This window comes from Podarcis bocagei, assembly GCF_964188305.1.
Source record: "Podarcis bocagei genome assembly, chromosome: 9".
Lineage (NCBI taxonomy): Eukaryota > Metazoa > Chordata > Lepidosauria > Squamata > Lacertidae > Podarcis > Podarcis bocagei.
Genome location: NC_138134.1, coordinates 42,979,274 through 42,995,609, shown reverse-complemented (window position 1 = coordinate 42,995,609; position 16,336 = coordinate 42,979,274). Strand labels below are relative to the sequence as shown.

Genomic DNA, 16,336 nt, shown 5'->3' with positions numbered 1-16,336 from the left:
TACTTCATCCCACCCACATTTTACCAGCTTCTCCACAAGAATATCATGGAGTACTTTATCAAAAGCTTTACTGAAATCAAGATATACTTTGTCTACAGCATCCCCCTGATCTACCAAACTTGCAACTTTACCAAAAAGAGAAATTAGATTTGCTTGGCATCACTTGCTTATGAGAAATCCATGCTGGGTTTTAGCAATCACAGCATCCTTTTCTAAGTACTCACAGACCAACTGTTTAATTATCTGTTCTCGGACCTATTGACGTCAAGCTGACCTAACAGTAGTTGTCTGGGTCTTCTCCCTCCCTTCCCCCTGTCACCTTTTTGAAGATGGGGACATCTGCAGGGACCTCCAATAATTCTCAAATACTCTGAGATTACATCCGTAAGGTGCTTTAGTACCCCTGAGTGCAGCTCATATTTGAATTCCTTTGAAGTCACTAGGTGTTCCCTTATCACCTTTTTTCACATCTTGGGCTGCAGCTCCCTCCTTGCATTGTTTGTTCTGTTATCACCAGGTTGGGCTCTGCTTTCCTTTTGGGTGAAGACAGAGGCAAAGTAGGCAATGAGCAGTTCTGTCTCATCATATACATTGCTGGTGCTATATAAATGATCATCATCTGCATGGTATGTTCCATACAACACTAATTCGAGTTAATCCAAATCCATACACAAATATGCAGAAGGCATGAGCTGCTAACTCTGTAAAAATGAAGAAGCCTGTCATGCATGACACTGGCATGTATGCAGATCAATGAGGGTACAGCAGTCCATGCTTCAAATAGTCAATTTTACATCTGGTATATGACCTTTGGATGACCAGCAAAATATGGAGGAAAAGGCTCCACCAGTCCCCATTTATGATGTCTTCTGGAATCTGTGGTATTTTCCCATAAGGTCCTCTACTAAATTTTAAGAGGAATTCACAATGCATAGAGAATTCCTTTCCTGCCTAGGATGCTTGCTAAGCAAAACAAACAAACCAACAACAACAAAATCCCTCAGGCAGCAATCCCCCACTATCCATAGCTGTTGGGAAAGGTATTTGAAAAGCATGGACTGGAATTATATGGTGCAGTGGTCTCACATTTTCAGAGCTGACAAATAATCACTAACAACTTTGCTACGCTAGATGGCTATTTGAAATAAAAGCATTAGGGGGAAACCCCAGAAAAAGGCAAGTGAAACTTGTTACACCAGGAAGCATAAACGGATCTTATAATCTTTTGTGGTCCCTTCTTCAGGAGGGCACCTCTTAGATCATTTTTATATGGCTGAACTAGATTTAAGGAAATCCACAACAATCAGGATTGATAATCACATGTTAAGTACACAACAGGGAGCATGCGAAAGGAATATAGCTAGGAGGACTCTCCCCATTTCCTGCAGAATGAGCGTTTGCATCCATCCAGTCGTTGCTTGTTTTGTCATATTACCACTTATTTCTCACATATGTAAAGAAAACATATGGAATTAAATTGTGTGTGGAACAGTGGCTTTTTGCCTTGTAAAAGTATGTAAGAATTAAGGCAACAAACTGTTGAAAAGAACTTCATATCTGGAAATCCTAAAAGATTTCCCCAACATATGCAGGCAGTAGTAGAATAAGGGGACCTCTATGATTCTAATACAGTAATTGGAAATATAGCCCTGAGGCACATAATGAGGATGACAGGTTTGGACAGGAGCTGGTTTAGAGGGCTGGAACTTGACTGGAGGGTTTTAGACCCAGGACTTGGTTAATTTAGGATACTGCCAGGGAGACAAAGTCCATCATGGCCCCAAGCCGTCTGCTGGACGATCCATCGATCTCCCGTAGGCACGCAGTATCAGCAATTAGCGACATGAGTTTCCTGAAATAGCTTGCCACATTCCAGAGCTCATGCACACTCTATCAGCAGATAATGCACAGCAAAAGTCGCACGCAGGAGAGCATTATTTACAAGTTTTATTCTGCGTTGATCAGAACAAAGAAAAACATGACTGCCTGCATCAGTGTCTCCGACACAGAGAGAAAACGAAAGCAACAGAAAACATAAACATCCTGTGAACAGGAAATACGCAGACTCTGTGACTCTCAAAGCCTACTCCCTTTTAAGGTGGAACGGAAATATCCTAACATCCTCCCCCTTTCCGTGTAACCTGTAGTACCTGTGGTTCAACCCAATTGCAACCTTTGTACGTAAACCTTAAATTGTTCTCTGTTAACAACCTTAGACAACAGATCAGCAGGAATTTCATTTCCTGGCATGTAGGACACCTGAATGAGTCCTTTCTGAATACACTCTCTTGCACAACGTAGCTTAATCTGCAAGTACTTGGTTCTTTGCTTGCAACTCTCTGAGTTCAGCAAAGCCAAACACGATCTATTGTCTTGATACACTTGTACAGGACATTTCACAGAAACTCTGATGTCCTTAAACAGTTGCATCAACCATTCACAATCCATGAGTGAAAATGACAGAGCATTGAGTTCTGCTTCACAGGAACTTAGGCTCACTGTTGTCTGCTTTCTGCACAACCAGTCAAACAGGCAGTGGTTGTACATGTAGCATACTCCAAAAGTGCTTGTACCATCCGTGGTGTCACTTCCAAAACTTGCATCTGCAAAGATTTCAAGACCTCCAGTCCTCTGACTGGTGAACCTCAGCCTGTAGTGCATAGTCCCTTTCAAATAGCGGGCTATGCGCTTCAGAGCTTTCCAATCCTGAACGGTAGGATTATTCACATGTCTGCTAATCAGGTTAGTGCTTACAGCTATGTCAGGTCTTGAACATCTAGCAATGAAATTCAACTTGCCTAGAATGCATCTGTACAGTGTAGTGTCAGAAAACGCTTCAGCAGTACTATCTACCTGGTAACCTGTCACCATCGGTGTGTCTGCTGGGTTTGCATCAACCAAATTCAACCTGGTTAATACATCAGCAATTTTCTGTGTTTGGTGTACCAGAAAATTACCTGCTTGGTCCCTCTCCACCTGCAGAGAAAGATAGTTGGATACCTCACCAAGATCCTTCATGTCAATGTGCTCCTTCAGCTGAGCTAGGGTGCTTTGGTACAAAGCCTGATTCTTCCAAAACATCAGAAGATCATCAACAAAACATAAACAATACAGTTTGTTTTGCCCCTCCTCCTTGACAAACACACACGGATCAGCTTTGCCCTGGTGAAAACCTAGAGAAAGCAACGTCTCAGTGAGTTTCGTGTTCCAACACCTTATATGGTCTCTGCTTGAGACCATATAAGGATTTCCACAGTTTACTTGGTTACTTTAGGATACTGCCAGGGAGACAAAGTCCATCATGGCCCCAAGCCGTCTGCCGGACAATCCATCAATCTCCCGTAGGCACGCAGTATCAGCAATTAGCGACATGAGTTTCCTGAAATAGCTTGCCACATTCCAGAGCTCATGCACACTCTATCAGCAGATAATGCACAGCAAAAGTCGCACGCAGGAGAGCATTATTTACAAGTTTTATTCTGCGTTGATCAGAACAAAGAAAAACATGACTGCCTGCATCAGTGTCTCCGACACAGAGAGAAAACGAAAGCAACAGAAAACATAAACATCCTGTGAACAGGAAATATGCAGACTCTGTGACTCTCAAAGCCTGCTCCCTTTTTTTTTTTTCCTAAGCCTGCTCCCTTTTAAGGTGGAACGGAAATATCCTAACAGCTAAACCTTGAAGAATCATTTTGATAGGACTATGGCTATCATCCTAACCAGAGGCTTATCTACACTTACCTTTTGCCCTGCCCTTTAGCACTTAATCAGAGCAAACATCAATTTGGGTTTCCCTGGGTTTGCCATTTGCTCCAATTGAGCTTTAAAGAGACGGTTTTCATGGGGAAAGTTCAGGAGCAAAGAAAAAGAGCACTTGGACATGGAGCTTGAAAGTGCAGGCTGTGTCTGGAAAGAGCGGAGGAAAGGTAAGTATGGATAAGCCCCATGTCTATTCAGAAGTAAGCCCCACTGAAGGTCCCAGTTACATAGAGTTAGAATGCCAGTCTCATGTACGTATTATGTCATTCAACTATATTTTCATCTCACACATCAGACAAATATTTTCTCCTACGTCAGCTTAAAAAGGTAAAGGTAAAGGGACCCCTGACCATTAGGTCCAGTCGTGACTGACTCTGGGGTTGCGGCACTCATCTCGCTTTACTGGCCGAGGGAGCCGGCGTACAGCTTCCGGGTCATGTGGCCAGCATGACTAAGCCACTTCTGGCGAACCAGAGCAGCACACGGAAATGCCGTTTACCTTCCCGCCAGAGCAGTACCTATTTATCTACTTGCACTTTGACGTGCTTTCAAACTGCTAGGTTGGCAGGAGCAGGGACCGAGCAATGGGAGCTCACCCTGTCGCGGGAATTCGAACCACCAACCTTCTGATCAGCAAGTCCTAGGCTCTGTGGTTTAACCCACAGCGCCACCCATGTCCCTATCCACGTCAGCTTACATCTAGTTAAAAGACAGTGGGGGCTCTACCCTCAGGCTTAAAAACTAAGAAGACAAGAGACACAAAAGGAGAGTAGAGGAAGATCACCTTTAAGAAGAAAGTGATGAGTTGCAAACTGGGATTTATATCCAGCTGAGGCTAAGCTGATCTTCCCTTGCAGATGAACTGGCTTGGGTACAGGCAGAGCTGATATTATAGTCTTACCAGAGAAAGACAAATATGTGGCTAGCAAATGCGGCCTCTGCACCCCATCAGATACTTGAATCATAGACACAGAATTGCAGAGTTGGAAGAGATCCCAAGCATCATCTAGTCCTGTGATGCAGGGATCTCAACTAAAGCATCCATGACAGATGACCATCCAACCTCTGCTTAACCACCTCCGAGGAAGGAGAGTCCATCACCTCCCAAACCTGTCCATTCCACTGTCAAAGCTCTTACTGTCTTACTGTTTGGAGCATGAACTGCCACCAGTGAGGAGTAAATATGCTAAGCATCACTTTCATTAGCAACAGGTTTATAATGATGCCACAGCGAGAGCAATAATAAACATTAGTACAAAGTGGTTTACTTCTCATTAGAAAAAACAAAAAACCCTTCTTTGGAATGTTGGATGTTACACAAAAGTTAGTTTTAAAGTGCAAACAAATGTGGCATGCCTGACAAACAAAGTTGCAGTATCTCAGACAGTTCAGCTGTTGATTTCCTGGCCAACTGCTGCTTTATTTCAAAACTTCATTTGTAGGATAAGGTGGCAAAACAGAGTTGTAACCCTTCCCGTTCAGATTTTCTTGGACCACACACTGCATTAAATGTTAAGTTTGTTTGCCTATTTTCTCATCCTTGATCCCAATGGGAACCATTTCAGATTGCAGAGCTGTGGGATCCCAGTGTCTCTTTTTCGACAAAATCTCACCCCTCTCCAAAACAAGAAAAGAAAGATTAAAAGCAGGGACAAAATGGGACCATTGCTGATAAAGCTTGGGGAAGTTGGAGCATGTGATACCCAGATGTTCCCAAGGTTTGGGATTCACCCATAACAGATGGAGTGAGAATTGCATCCAGCATTTCAGAAGGTATGTTGTTTTGATTCATCAGCCCGCAGCCTGCCTTGTAAGGGGACATGTGTTTTTGTATTATAAAACTATTCTTGGCTACTCAGGCATTTTAACAATTGTCTTATACTGTTAGCTGCTGTTTTTCTTTACAGTGAGAGAGCGCAGGGAATGCAAACGCCACAGCTATTAGCAGGTTCCAAATATTTGCCTAGTGCAATAAAACCCTGTTTTTGTGGCAATTTAAGAAGCCTGTGTGGCATACAGGAACCAGTTAAAACAAACAAATGTTAACGCAAGCTTGGAGAGTAATAACCCAAGAAGGCAGAAAGATATTCATCACACAAGGTATCATCTTAAGAGGGAGTCTTTTAGGAGACACTGACTGTAATTCAGTGTTTACTGGAACATTACTGAAGTGATCATTGCCAGCATGGAAGGAGAACCTCTGCTGAATGATTTTCAGTATTGTGGTTATGCTTGAGGAAACCTTTAATGACTGAAGATGGGAAGCTGTAGTAAGTACATCAACCATCACTTTTCTCCCTGTGTAGTCCCTCAGAGTGCTCCTGTTTAGCCAAGAGATTCATTGGGTCAAATTTGGGAGCAGTTTATGGTGCCTGTATTTGTACCTGTGTTGCTAGTTTAAGCGGGGTGGGGGAGGAACTGTGTGAGAACGAACAGAGAGAATGAACATGGTGGCTTGCTTGAGCACAGGGCATCACATAAAATAGAAGGCATGGCTCCTATAATAACTCAAATAATTTCACAGGCAAGGAATTTAATCAGGTGTAAGATTGCCATAGTTGTTGTTGTTGTTTAGTCGTTTAGTCGTGTCTGACTCTTCGTGACCCCATGGACCAGAGCAAGCCAGGCACCCCTGTCTTCCACTGCCTCCCGCAGGGTGGTCAAACTCATGCTGGTAGCTTCAAGAACACTATCCAACCATCCCGTCCTCTGTCGTCCGCTTCTCCTTGTGCCCTCTATCTTTCCCAACATCAGGGTCTTTTCCAGGGAGTCTTCTCTTCTCATGAGGTGGCCAAAGTATTGGAGCCTCAGCTTCACGATCTGTCCTTCCAGTGAGCACTCAGGGCTGATTTCCTTAAGAATGGATAGGTTTGATCTTCTTGCAGTCCATGGGACTCTCAAGAGTCTCCTCCAGCACCATAATTCAAAAGCATCAATTCTTCAGTGATCAGCCTTCTTTATGGTCCAGCCCTCACTTCCATATATCACTACTGGGAAAACCATAGCTTTAACTATACGGACCTTTGTTGGCAAGGTGATGTCTCTGCCCTTGTTCAGATATGTGTATAATCAATGCATGGAGCATTGGGATTGCACTCCTCATACTCAGTCTCCGTGCAGTCCTCATAACTTCTGAATGCATATACAGCTCAAAAGTCATATGGTGTGGTAGAGCCAAGACAAAACCCTTCTGGCATCAATGTTGCTGCCATGTACCATGGAGGTGGGAGGTCAGGCCACAAGGATGCACTGGCAGAGCCAATCTGCCACTCTCACCAGTGTGTCTCCTCAAACCTCATCTCTCCACCACCTTACCCCTCCCAGTACATGGCAGTAACACTGGTGCAAGGAGGTTAGTGTCATGGCTCCATCCCTAATCTGCTTGTGTGTAAAGCTGGGGAACAAAGTTGATTCCGTTCACATTTAAAAACCAATCTACCAAACTCACATTCTCTAAAACAATACAAAAACTGAAACATAACCATTATTCAGATTTCACGCTTCTCCACTTTTTTGCAAGGCGAAGTATGCATAAAATGCTTAAATTAGTAGAAATAATACACCAAACAGCACCACATTGGACACAATTGCTTTGCAAAATTTTGTGTATTAGGAAAATTTATATACCAAAATGTGCATATCTGGAGAAATTTTCACTAAAATACTGGTGAGTTTTCATGAGGAATTTTAAAAAGCCTTAAACGGATGTGGAAATGTGGAGAATTGAACTGAAGATTGGGAGAATGAGAAACTGAGAGAAATCAAAATTGGCAGGTTCACCCATCCCTTGTTGAGCATGCCTAAGCTCTGTCCAAAATGCAGAGGTGGAGACAGCAGACGATCCCACCACCCCCTCACCTACACTGATTCTACATGGATAGCTGACCTGAACAGAGCTAGTGCCTGACAATGAGGAAAGATCCATATGTCGACATTCCAGCTTCTATACAGCCTTGTTCTCTGTTACATCTGTTTGAGAGGCTGGTGGGAAATGTGCTCCACTACTCTTAGAGCAGCTGCTAGAGTAGCAGCTGTTTTAAAGGGTCACCAAGAAAAAGGCATCATAACATATCTCAGACGAGGCAGTGCATAACACAACTAGCTTCTTCCAAGCACATTATTTATATTTACAAGATGTCTCATAAAATAATTGTTCTAGGCGCCATATAAATAAAGAGAATAAAAATATAGCAATAAAAATCATACGGCAACGAAAACCGCAATTGACTTGAGGCAGCCAGCATAAAGACTCAAATTAGAAAAGCCAGCACAATAAAAGACTACATACAGCACAGAACGAAAACAACCACCAGATTACCACCAACTACACCAACGGGGTTTGGATCAGATCTTAAGGCTTGGAATAACAGAAAGGTATTAACCAGGGACTCAGCTAGACTGGTAAAGAAAAAGTGATTTATGTGCATTGTATGTGCGATATTATATTGTGCCACCAGATGGCGACGTGGAGTCCCATTTTTCTCTACCTGTTTTCCCTGTTTAAATTTACAACGCTTTAAACTGAAATGCTTCTTTGAAGAAGAAGAAGAAGAAGAAGAGTTTGGACTTGATATCCCGCTTTATTACTACCCAAAGGAGTCTCAAAGTGGCTAATAATCTCCTTTCCCTTCCTCCCCCACAACAAACACTCTGTGAGGTGAGTGGGGCTGAGAGACTTCAAAGAAGTGTGACTAGCCCAAGGTCACCCAGCAGCTGCATGTGGGGGAGCAGGGAATCGAACCCGGTTCACCAGATTACGAGTCCACTGCTCTTAACCACTACACCACGCTGGCTCTAGGCTTTGATGTGCCTAGATCTAGCCCATATGCCAAAAAGACAGCAATGTGAGCACCAGGTGGGCTTCCTGTGGAGGTTTCTATTCTCCAAAACTTTCCCAGTTCTCCTTCCCTTAGGAAGATTTCAGTTCAGAAATGTCTTCCTGCTCCACAAGAGCCACAGGCTTATCTCACCAACAGGTGCAAATGGAGGCCCCCCCAATCCAATCAAATAGCAACTGGGGTGGGGTGGTTATTCTGAATAAGAAGTGCAATCAGTGCAAATGCTAAACCCCTTCTGCCCCATGCCACAGTCCCAATCCACACCTTTTATGACTGTAATTCTGCACCTGAGGTTAGGATCTTGTTCAATCCAACACAAAAAATTCAACTCATCATTAGGCAGAGCCACTCCATGGTACATGGTCAAAGACTACTACTTATTTTTTAGCTTTGGAACAAAAGTATGGCTGCTTGCTACAGCACAAAAAGAGCCAGCAGTTTGGGGCATCTAAGACCGTAATTTGAGGTTTGGACCAATTTGGGTCTTATGCAAGGCTTCATTGGCATAAGGCTATACATGCATAAGGGGTAGAAAATATGATCCTTTGGAAATAAAGGAAACACTAACCACTCCCTCAAAATGTTTACAGTTTAAGACCCATATTCAGTTGCTGAAGTTTTGGGTGTGCAGGAAAAAAATCTAAGATTGTGAGTCCAATTGGGGTGGGGGAGATCATGAACTATAACAGAAAGGTGACATTTCAGTTATGCCCATACCTTATTTCTTCCAAACATTTCTTGGGACTGCTCTATTTTGTGGGGGGGATTCAAACACATACCGTTAATTTTAGGTTTTGGCAATTAAAGTGGAATAAAAGGCCCCGTTGCCCTAGCATATCAAATCCACTTTAAAAAGAACTGGACTATTTGTGGTTTGAAAAGTGATGGGGGAATGCATTGAAAAGTGTGGGATGAGTGAATGACTAATGGGAAGATGTATAAACATCCTGCAAACAAATGAGGGTGAATGCAGGAGGAATGTTCATTGTCATATGACTACCCCGCAAACAAATCAGAATGAATGCTAAATAAAGACAAGATATAATCTTACTGTGTAAGCTTTGCACAAGCAAATCAGGATGAATATGCCATACCAAGGTCCTCTAGTTTTTTTTGTATAGCCTTGAAGTTATTTTACATTCAATACACCTCCAATCCTGGGTTGTTTATTTCTGTATAGTACACTTTTATCCTGGCTTCTCTCCATGGAGCTCAAAGTGGCATACTTGGTTCTCTCCCTTGATTCATTTTTCTGCACAAAAACCATGTTTTCTTAGTGTGAGAAAGGTACTGACTATGTCAAGTTCAAACATGGCTAAGTGGGGATTTGAACCCGAGTTTCTCCAAGTCCTAGTCCAGCACTCTACAACACACTACTACACCACACTGGCTGTATACTTTTGCTTTCAGCTTAAACTCTGTTGTCTGCTGCCACAAGGAGGGGAACAGGACTTGTTCCCTCCTTAGTAGGGATAAGAGAAACTTAATGAGAGTCTGCTGGGCTTTGTAAAAATGTTCAGCAAAACCCAAGAAAATATACAACATACTTTTCTTTGTTTTCCCATGTACTTTGGGCCAAACTCTACCCTCAGTTATGCACAGCCAACTGCCACCAAAATCCTATTACACAAGCTGAGCATAGATGTTTTAGGGATGAAAGTTCAAACCATACATGAGAAGGGGGAAAGATACAGATGCTTGGAACAATTCACTTTGTTCTCCATTGTATTGGACTTTGCCTTGGGGAGGGGGAGAAAAAAGTATGCCTGTTTTATGGGAGTTCTTTTTCTTCTCTGACTCACAACATTGATGCATGCATGTGGTTCTCAGACTGGTATTGTTCCCCAAGAATTGTCATCCTCTGCACCAAGGGTAGCTGAGAGATGCTCAGAAATTCTGTCTGAGCATCACCCTGCCAAAAGCAAAACAAACACACTTGGAAACAAGAGAGGGTTTAAAATCTTGATTAGAGTCAGCAACTGCATAAAACATGTGTAAGAAACCACTGAAAGAATTGATTTAAATAGAGATAGCTGAAGGGGAGCCTGCAACAAAATGCACTGCAGCACCCCAGGTGAATGTGCATGTGTGTCACCTGAACCTATGGCTGAAAGGGCTGGGGAAACAAGTTATCATCAGACTGACAGGAGTCCCTGCTCTTGCTTCATTTTGCTTAGTTTTAGAACACGTCGTTTGAAAGTCAGCCCACTCTGAATGAAAGTCAATGGAGCACTAGGCTTTTGCATGCAGTTTGAGAACTGTTGAGAACTGAGAGGTTGGGCAGGTATTAGAAACTGAAACTAGCATCAGCCTGACCTGCAATATTAACAATAAACTATGTTGAAAGGTTACTGTAGGCTATTCTCAGCATAAGTGAAATAGGGGTCTAAATATTGTTAGATGACACTGCAGGGCTCTTGTGAACCACTCAACCTGTTCAGCAGTGTAATTCACACTGAATATTGCAGTTTGCCACAAAGCCCTCAGCCCCTTCCGACCTGCAAGTGGAGACAGTAAACAGCATTTCCTTCAGAATTTGTGTTAGCAGGACAGGGCGTGTTTGTTTTTTAGAGTGACCCACACTAAATAAGACTCAAGTTTGAAAGAGCAGGAACTTGCCCAACTTTTTTTTGCTCCGACCTTGAGAGTTGTGTTGGACACAGTTGTTATCAGCCCTACAGCTACGTTAAAATTGTGGATTTCTCTACTGATGTACTGTATATGGGCAGCTCTCAATTACAACCCTGGAACTGACCTATCCAGACTGTGAGTGATTTTCTCTGCACCTTCAATATATGTGTGTATCTCTTTCTCGATCTTCTGCTCATTTCTGTCTGAGGAGGAAAGAGGAGATAAATGGAGTAAAGGAAGGGAGAGGAAGAGACACAGAAGTAGAGCTGTCCTCTTCGACTCTCCTCCTTTCCATCACCACCCTAGCTTCTTGGCTTCAGGGGCGTAGGAAGAGGGGTGCGCGGGATGCAGTCTGCCCCGTGTGTCACCCTGACGGGGGGTGATAAAATGGCGGGCAGCACTCATCACCTGCAGCGTGCATGAGCCACGCGTCTCAGTGCCCGCAGGCTCCACGCTGTTCGCCCACTGCCTCCCCCCCCCAAGCTGTAGGGCGGCTGAGGCCCCACTGCACACCCCATCCCTATGGACACCATGCACCCCATCCCATATGGGTGCTACGTGCCCCATCTTGTCCCTAAGGGAGCTGCGCGCCCCGTGGCACACGGCGCCCATAGGGATGGCACAGGATGGCACAGGGTGCACAGCATCCATAGAGACAGGGTACGCTACAGCACCCATAGGGAGGGCATGGGACGGGACGGCATGCACAGCATCCATAGGGATGGTGCAGGATGCCGAGCGCCCTGTTCCGTCCCTATGGGCACCGTGCCCTGCCCCTATGGGCAGTTTGCCCCTGGGCACGCCACCCTAGGTGCCTGAGAGGCTTCCTCCACCGCTGCTTGGCTTCTCTCTCAGCTGGGCTACGGCCCTAGGCTCCCTCCTGGACTGCCCCAGCCACACCCTCTTCTTCATTGGCTTATTTCATTTCCCCATCTCCCAGTTATCCTGCTGACTCAATGCATGCCCAGTTCTCATCGGGCTGGTTGTCACCTGACAAGCAATTTTCCTGCTTCTCTTGTACTTATTGGCGTTCCCCCAAGCATGCCAGTCCCTCCGTCCTCAGCGTGCCTGGTCCCATTTGGGCTATGTATGCCAACACACTCTCCTCCAGACTTGAGATAAAATATAGGAAGGCTGAAAGTGGGGATAATGTTGGCATATTTAGGCAGAGATGCTAGCTTCATTTGAAAGAGGTGAAAATTAAAAAAACACACACCTGGAAATGCTCATTATAGATTAGTAGCAACTGAAACATGGGCATTGTTAAATAATAATATTTATATTATATATAGTATTTATAATATTTTGACTTTTTCATGTTATGTATTTGATGTTCCCTGTATTTGATGTTTGCCCTGTGCAAGGGCAAATTTCGCCATCACCTTTCACATCAAAGCACTGCTACTAATTTACATTATAACAATGTCTGACCCTCAGTCTACACCACCTTGTGACCTGGATATGCAGTGTCAAAAGGTGAAAGGGCAACTTGCTGGATTGTCTTTTGTTAATTCATTCACTTAGCACTGCTTCATGGAGCTTTTAATGAAGAGCACCTACAAAGTTTGCGATTTGTCATGGTTTTAACAATTTTCATGGATTTCAAAACACAAAGCAGGGTTAAAGCAAAGCCTTTATGGTAGATTTGAGAAGAACTCATTTTATGGGCTTCCTTCTACCCTGTAGACTATTTTAATCCTTTTCCAGCAATATATAACCAGAAAACTGTCTTGTGCAAAACCTGAGGAATGTAGTCCAGCAGAGACACCAAAATCCATCAACATTCCATAATGTGGTCTTTGGTTGAAATATACAAATCAAGGCTGACCAAGATGCGTTTATTTATGTAAAATGTATATCCTGCACCATCAACTGCTAGGCCCCAGGGCTAGCAAATATTACAAATATATAACAATGTTTTTTAATGCAGTAATTAATTACTATGAGAATATATATAACAATAAAGAGCAGCAAAACTTCATCTGCTTTTGAACTGGCAATTTGATGATGAAATATCTCTCCTGTGGGTTGTGGTAAAAAGGCAATTGACCATAAAAATTAGAAAACTGGATATACATTAGTCAAAGCAGGATCCATCTCAACTGACCTTATTCACGTCAAGGTCTGAAGCAACAAGTGTTACTTCAGACATGACAGCAACAGAACCAAATCGGGGTGAGCCCACCAGTGCACTGCAGCCCCCTCCTCAGCATGCTTTTTTCTGTGCATTTAACATCTGCAGAACTTTAAAGTCTATTTTAGTAGAGCCAAAACAAATATGGTTCCATAAATAATAGTAACCAGCATCAGTAGTAAGAAGAGCTCACACTACATAGCTTCATTCTGGCCCTTATCCAGCTATTGATTTAAGATTCTAGTGACTAAAATTTGACCTGGCATGGGTCCCAGCTTAGCCCATGACCTCATATGTGGCATCAGGGATGAGGCAGGTAGAGACATGGTTGTGTGACTAAGTCCTCCCACATCCTCGCAGAAAGCTGGTTGCTGAGTGGTGACTTTAAGCCTGGAGGATTGGCTATGCAATCGACTTCCCTGTGGGGAAGTCAGTTCAAGCGGAATGCAGGCTTGAAGTTGCTGCCCACCAGCAGGTGGGCTTTTACTTCAAGCCTGGTGATCAGTGGTGCATTGAAGCACTGTGCATAGTTCTTTGCAAGCTTTGTGTGATGCTTTGAAGTCCCAACCAGCGTCAGCTGACATCATTGTGATGCCAGGTGACTGGCAGGTGAGCAGCCCCACCCACAAGTCAAATTTGACCCATAGGAGGTAGGAGAACTAAAGATATGGCCCGCTTGCCAGCTCCCATTCCCCACTCTTGTTCTTATCTTTTGATTTTTTTGGCTGGTAAGCACACATACTTTTTTAAATAAAAAAAACTAGTTCAGCGTGTGTGAACTTTTGGATTTAACTTATTTCACTAGATTCAGTGCGCTTATTTTTTACCAAAGCATTTTGATCCAATACCTGGAAGCCTATAAAAGAGACTCTCAATCAAATCCACAGCCACAGCTAACCCACACCTCCAATGGCTTACAAATCTAAAACCTAATAAATAAATAAATAATGATGCTGTGTTTATTATATTACACTTTACAGTTTCTTACTGTGCACCCATTTTAGGTGTGACTAACCAATCTGTGTAAAGCCTTTTTCTTTTTTAAAAAAGTCAAATCAATGCCAAAACTTTCTCACAACGTACTGAGTTTGAGTGCTGAAAATATGTGCATGAAAATAATTAATACTAATGAAACTTGAGCTAAGGCAAAAGCCCAGGTTTTGAGGTTTGGAAGTTTGGGCTTATTGAAGCAAAAGAATTTACATTTATGTCTTATGCTTTCTTGCTTCAACAAAAAGTGGAAATATCGAATGACTAAGAAAAACCAGCAACTACCAGATCTATCACATTAACACTTGTGTCAAGAAGGTGGGGGTCTTCTGTTGCTCAGTCAAATCATTCTGAATCAAATTATTATACATTTCATCCAAAGGGTCAAGGGGAGAGTACAGCAGCTGAATTTATCTCAAATGGCAACCATGCTGTGCACTGCCATTATACAGCACAAAAAAATGTTGACAAATGACCTGTATGGAGTAAGATTACTGTGGAAAAAGTGTGCCCATACTTTGGTACTTACGGTTGTAGAAGGCCTGTCTTCTATTACAAGTGTGTTTTGATTTCAGCAGTCTATAATATTCTCATAAAACTTTGCCACAGACTGCCTTGACTTGTCATATGCTAAATTGTATGTTAAATTGCTGGCCATTAGTTATGTCACAGTGCAACCCTATTTACTCAGAAGTTAAGTCCCAGTGGGATCAGCTGGGCTTGCTTTCTAGTTTAGTGCTCTTATGGCTGCAGCCTCACTATGTTTAAGTTCACTGGACTTAAGGGATCTGGAGAAAATACCAGTGCCTTTGATCTCCAGCCATATATAAAAGCCATGAACTACGGAGTGGTATTTAACAATGACATGATAGTGTGATGTGACAACCCACCATTCTCAGTGTAATCAATTAAGCCTTGGCAAACTCAAGGCATACCTGGAAGCTGAGATATAGCATGATCCAGTAGCAACCACTGTTAACTCCAGGTTTGGCGGAGGCCTTGGACAAGATCTTGTATGTGGGACCACCTTCTCCTTGTCACTGTCCTTAAAACCCTTTGAAAGCAGATTCCCAGATAAGCCCCACCTCCCAGGAAGTCGCTGTACAGAGGTAAAGCAGAGGTAAATCCTTACTGGGCAGGGCAGTTCCAGCCTGATCTTCCAGGCTTTTCTGTTCTTATACTCAATCTTTCCTATAGCTGAGCTTGCATTGTGAGGGAGGCTAGAGTGCAATTTCACCACCCATACTGATGTTCCTACTACTGTTCTGCAGAACCAGACTTTACATCCCTGCTGTCCCTACTTCTAATCCAGGGTCTGCCCCACACTTGGACATTTTCAAAGGGACAGCCCCTTTGCCTAGAGTCCTTGTTGCCATCCCATTCTTTCAAAGTGGGTTTCCTAGCATCTCTGGTGGCAGAGGCTAGAAGGTCATGAAGTTTCCCATGGAGAGCATAGAAGTTCTTGAGGAGTGTGTGTCCAATGTAGGGTTGTTTTTTGTTGTTGTTTGGCTTAGGACTATCTAATTCCAGGGGTTCTAGTAGCTTGCAAGTGAGGTCCCGGCTCCTGGGCCAAAGTTCTGTCCCATTGATGCTGGAATCTGCTCCTGGCTCCTCCACAGTCATAACTGAAGAACTAGCGTTCTCCAGAACTCTGTGATAGCTCCTTTTCTGAATTTGTCTACTAGCCATCTAGCTGGAGGCTAGATGGAAACTTGGTGCAAAAGGAAAGGGGTATTGGATGGACAGCGGACTTGAGAGATTTTCTTGCTTTTTACTAGAACAAAGCTAGGGCTGGTTGAAAAATAGCGGTGACGATGGAAGAGTGAAGGAACCAGGTGCCATGATTTTTTTCCAGTACAAAAACCAAGTTCATAATCCTGTCAAAGAGGATTTCCTAAATAGGGAGACAGAAATCCTTGGCGATCTACTGCAGATCACACACAGATACTGATCACCTTCTGCCCACCCCAGGTTTGCCTTG

At 43.4% G+C, this 16,336-nt stretch overlaps 1 protein-coding gene across 11 annotated transcripts in view; it reads right to left on the bottom strand.

The window, feature by feature from the left end:
• Nucleotides 1-16,336, bottom strand: part of LOC308594918 (uncharacterized protein) — a 151,682-nt gene that overhangs the window by 122,113 nt on the left and 13,233 nt on the right. For 6 of the 11 annotated variants that reach the window (XR_014011661.1, XR_014011663.1, XR_014011664.1 and 3 more), the window contains one exon: nt 15,291-15,454. The exons of 3 other annotated variants lie outside the window; for them this stretch is intronic. The gene's annotated coding sequence lies outside the window, so the exon portion shown is untranslated. Of the gene's footprint in view, nt 1-10,307; nt 10,513-15,290; nt 15,455-16,336 lie in introns of those variants that run through there. 2 more of the 11 variants (XR_014011665.1, XM_081208490.1) reach the window with 2 other exon arrangements.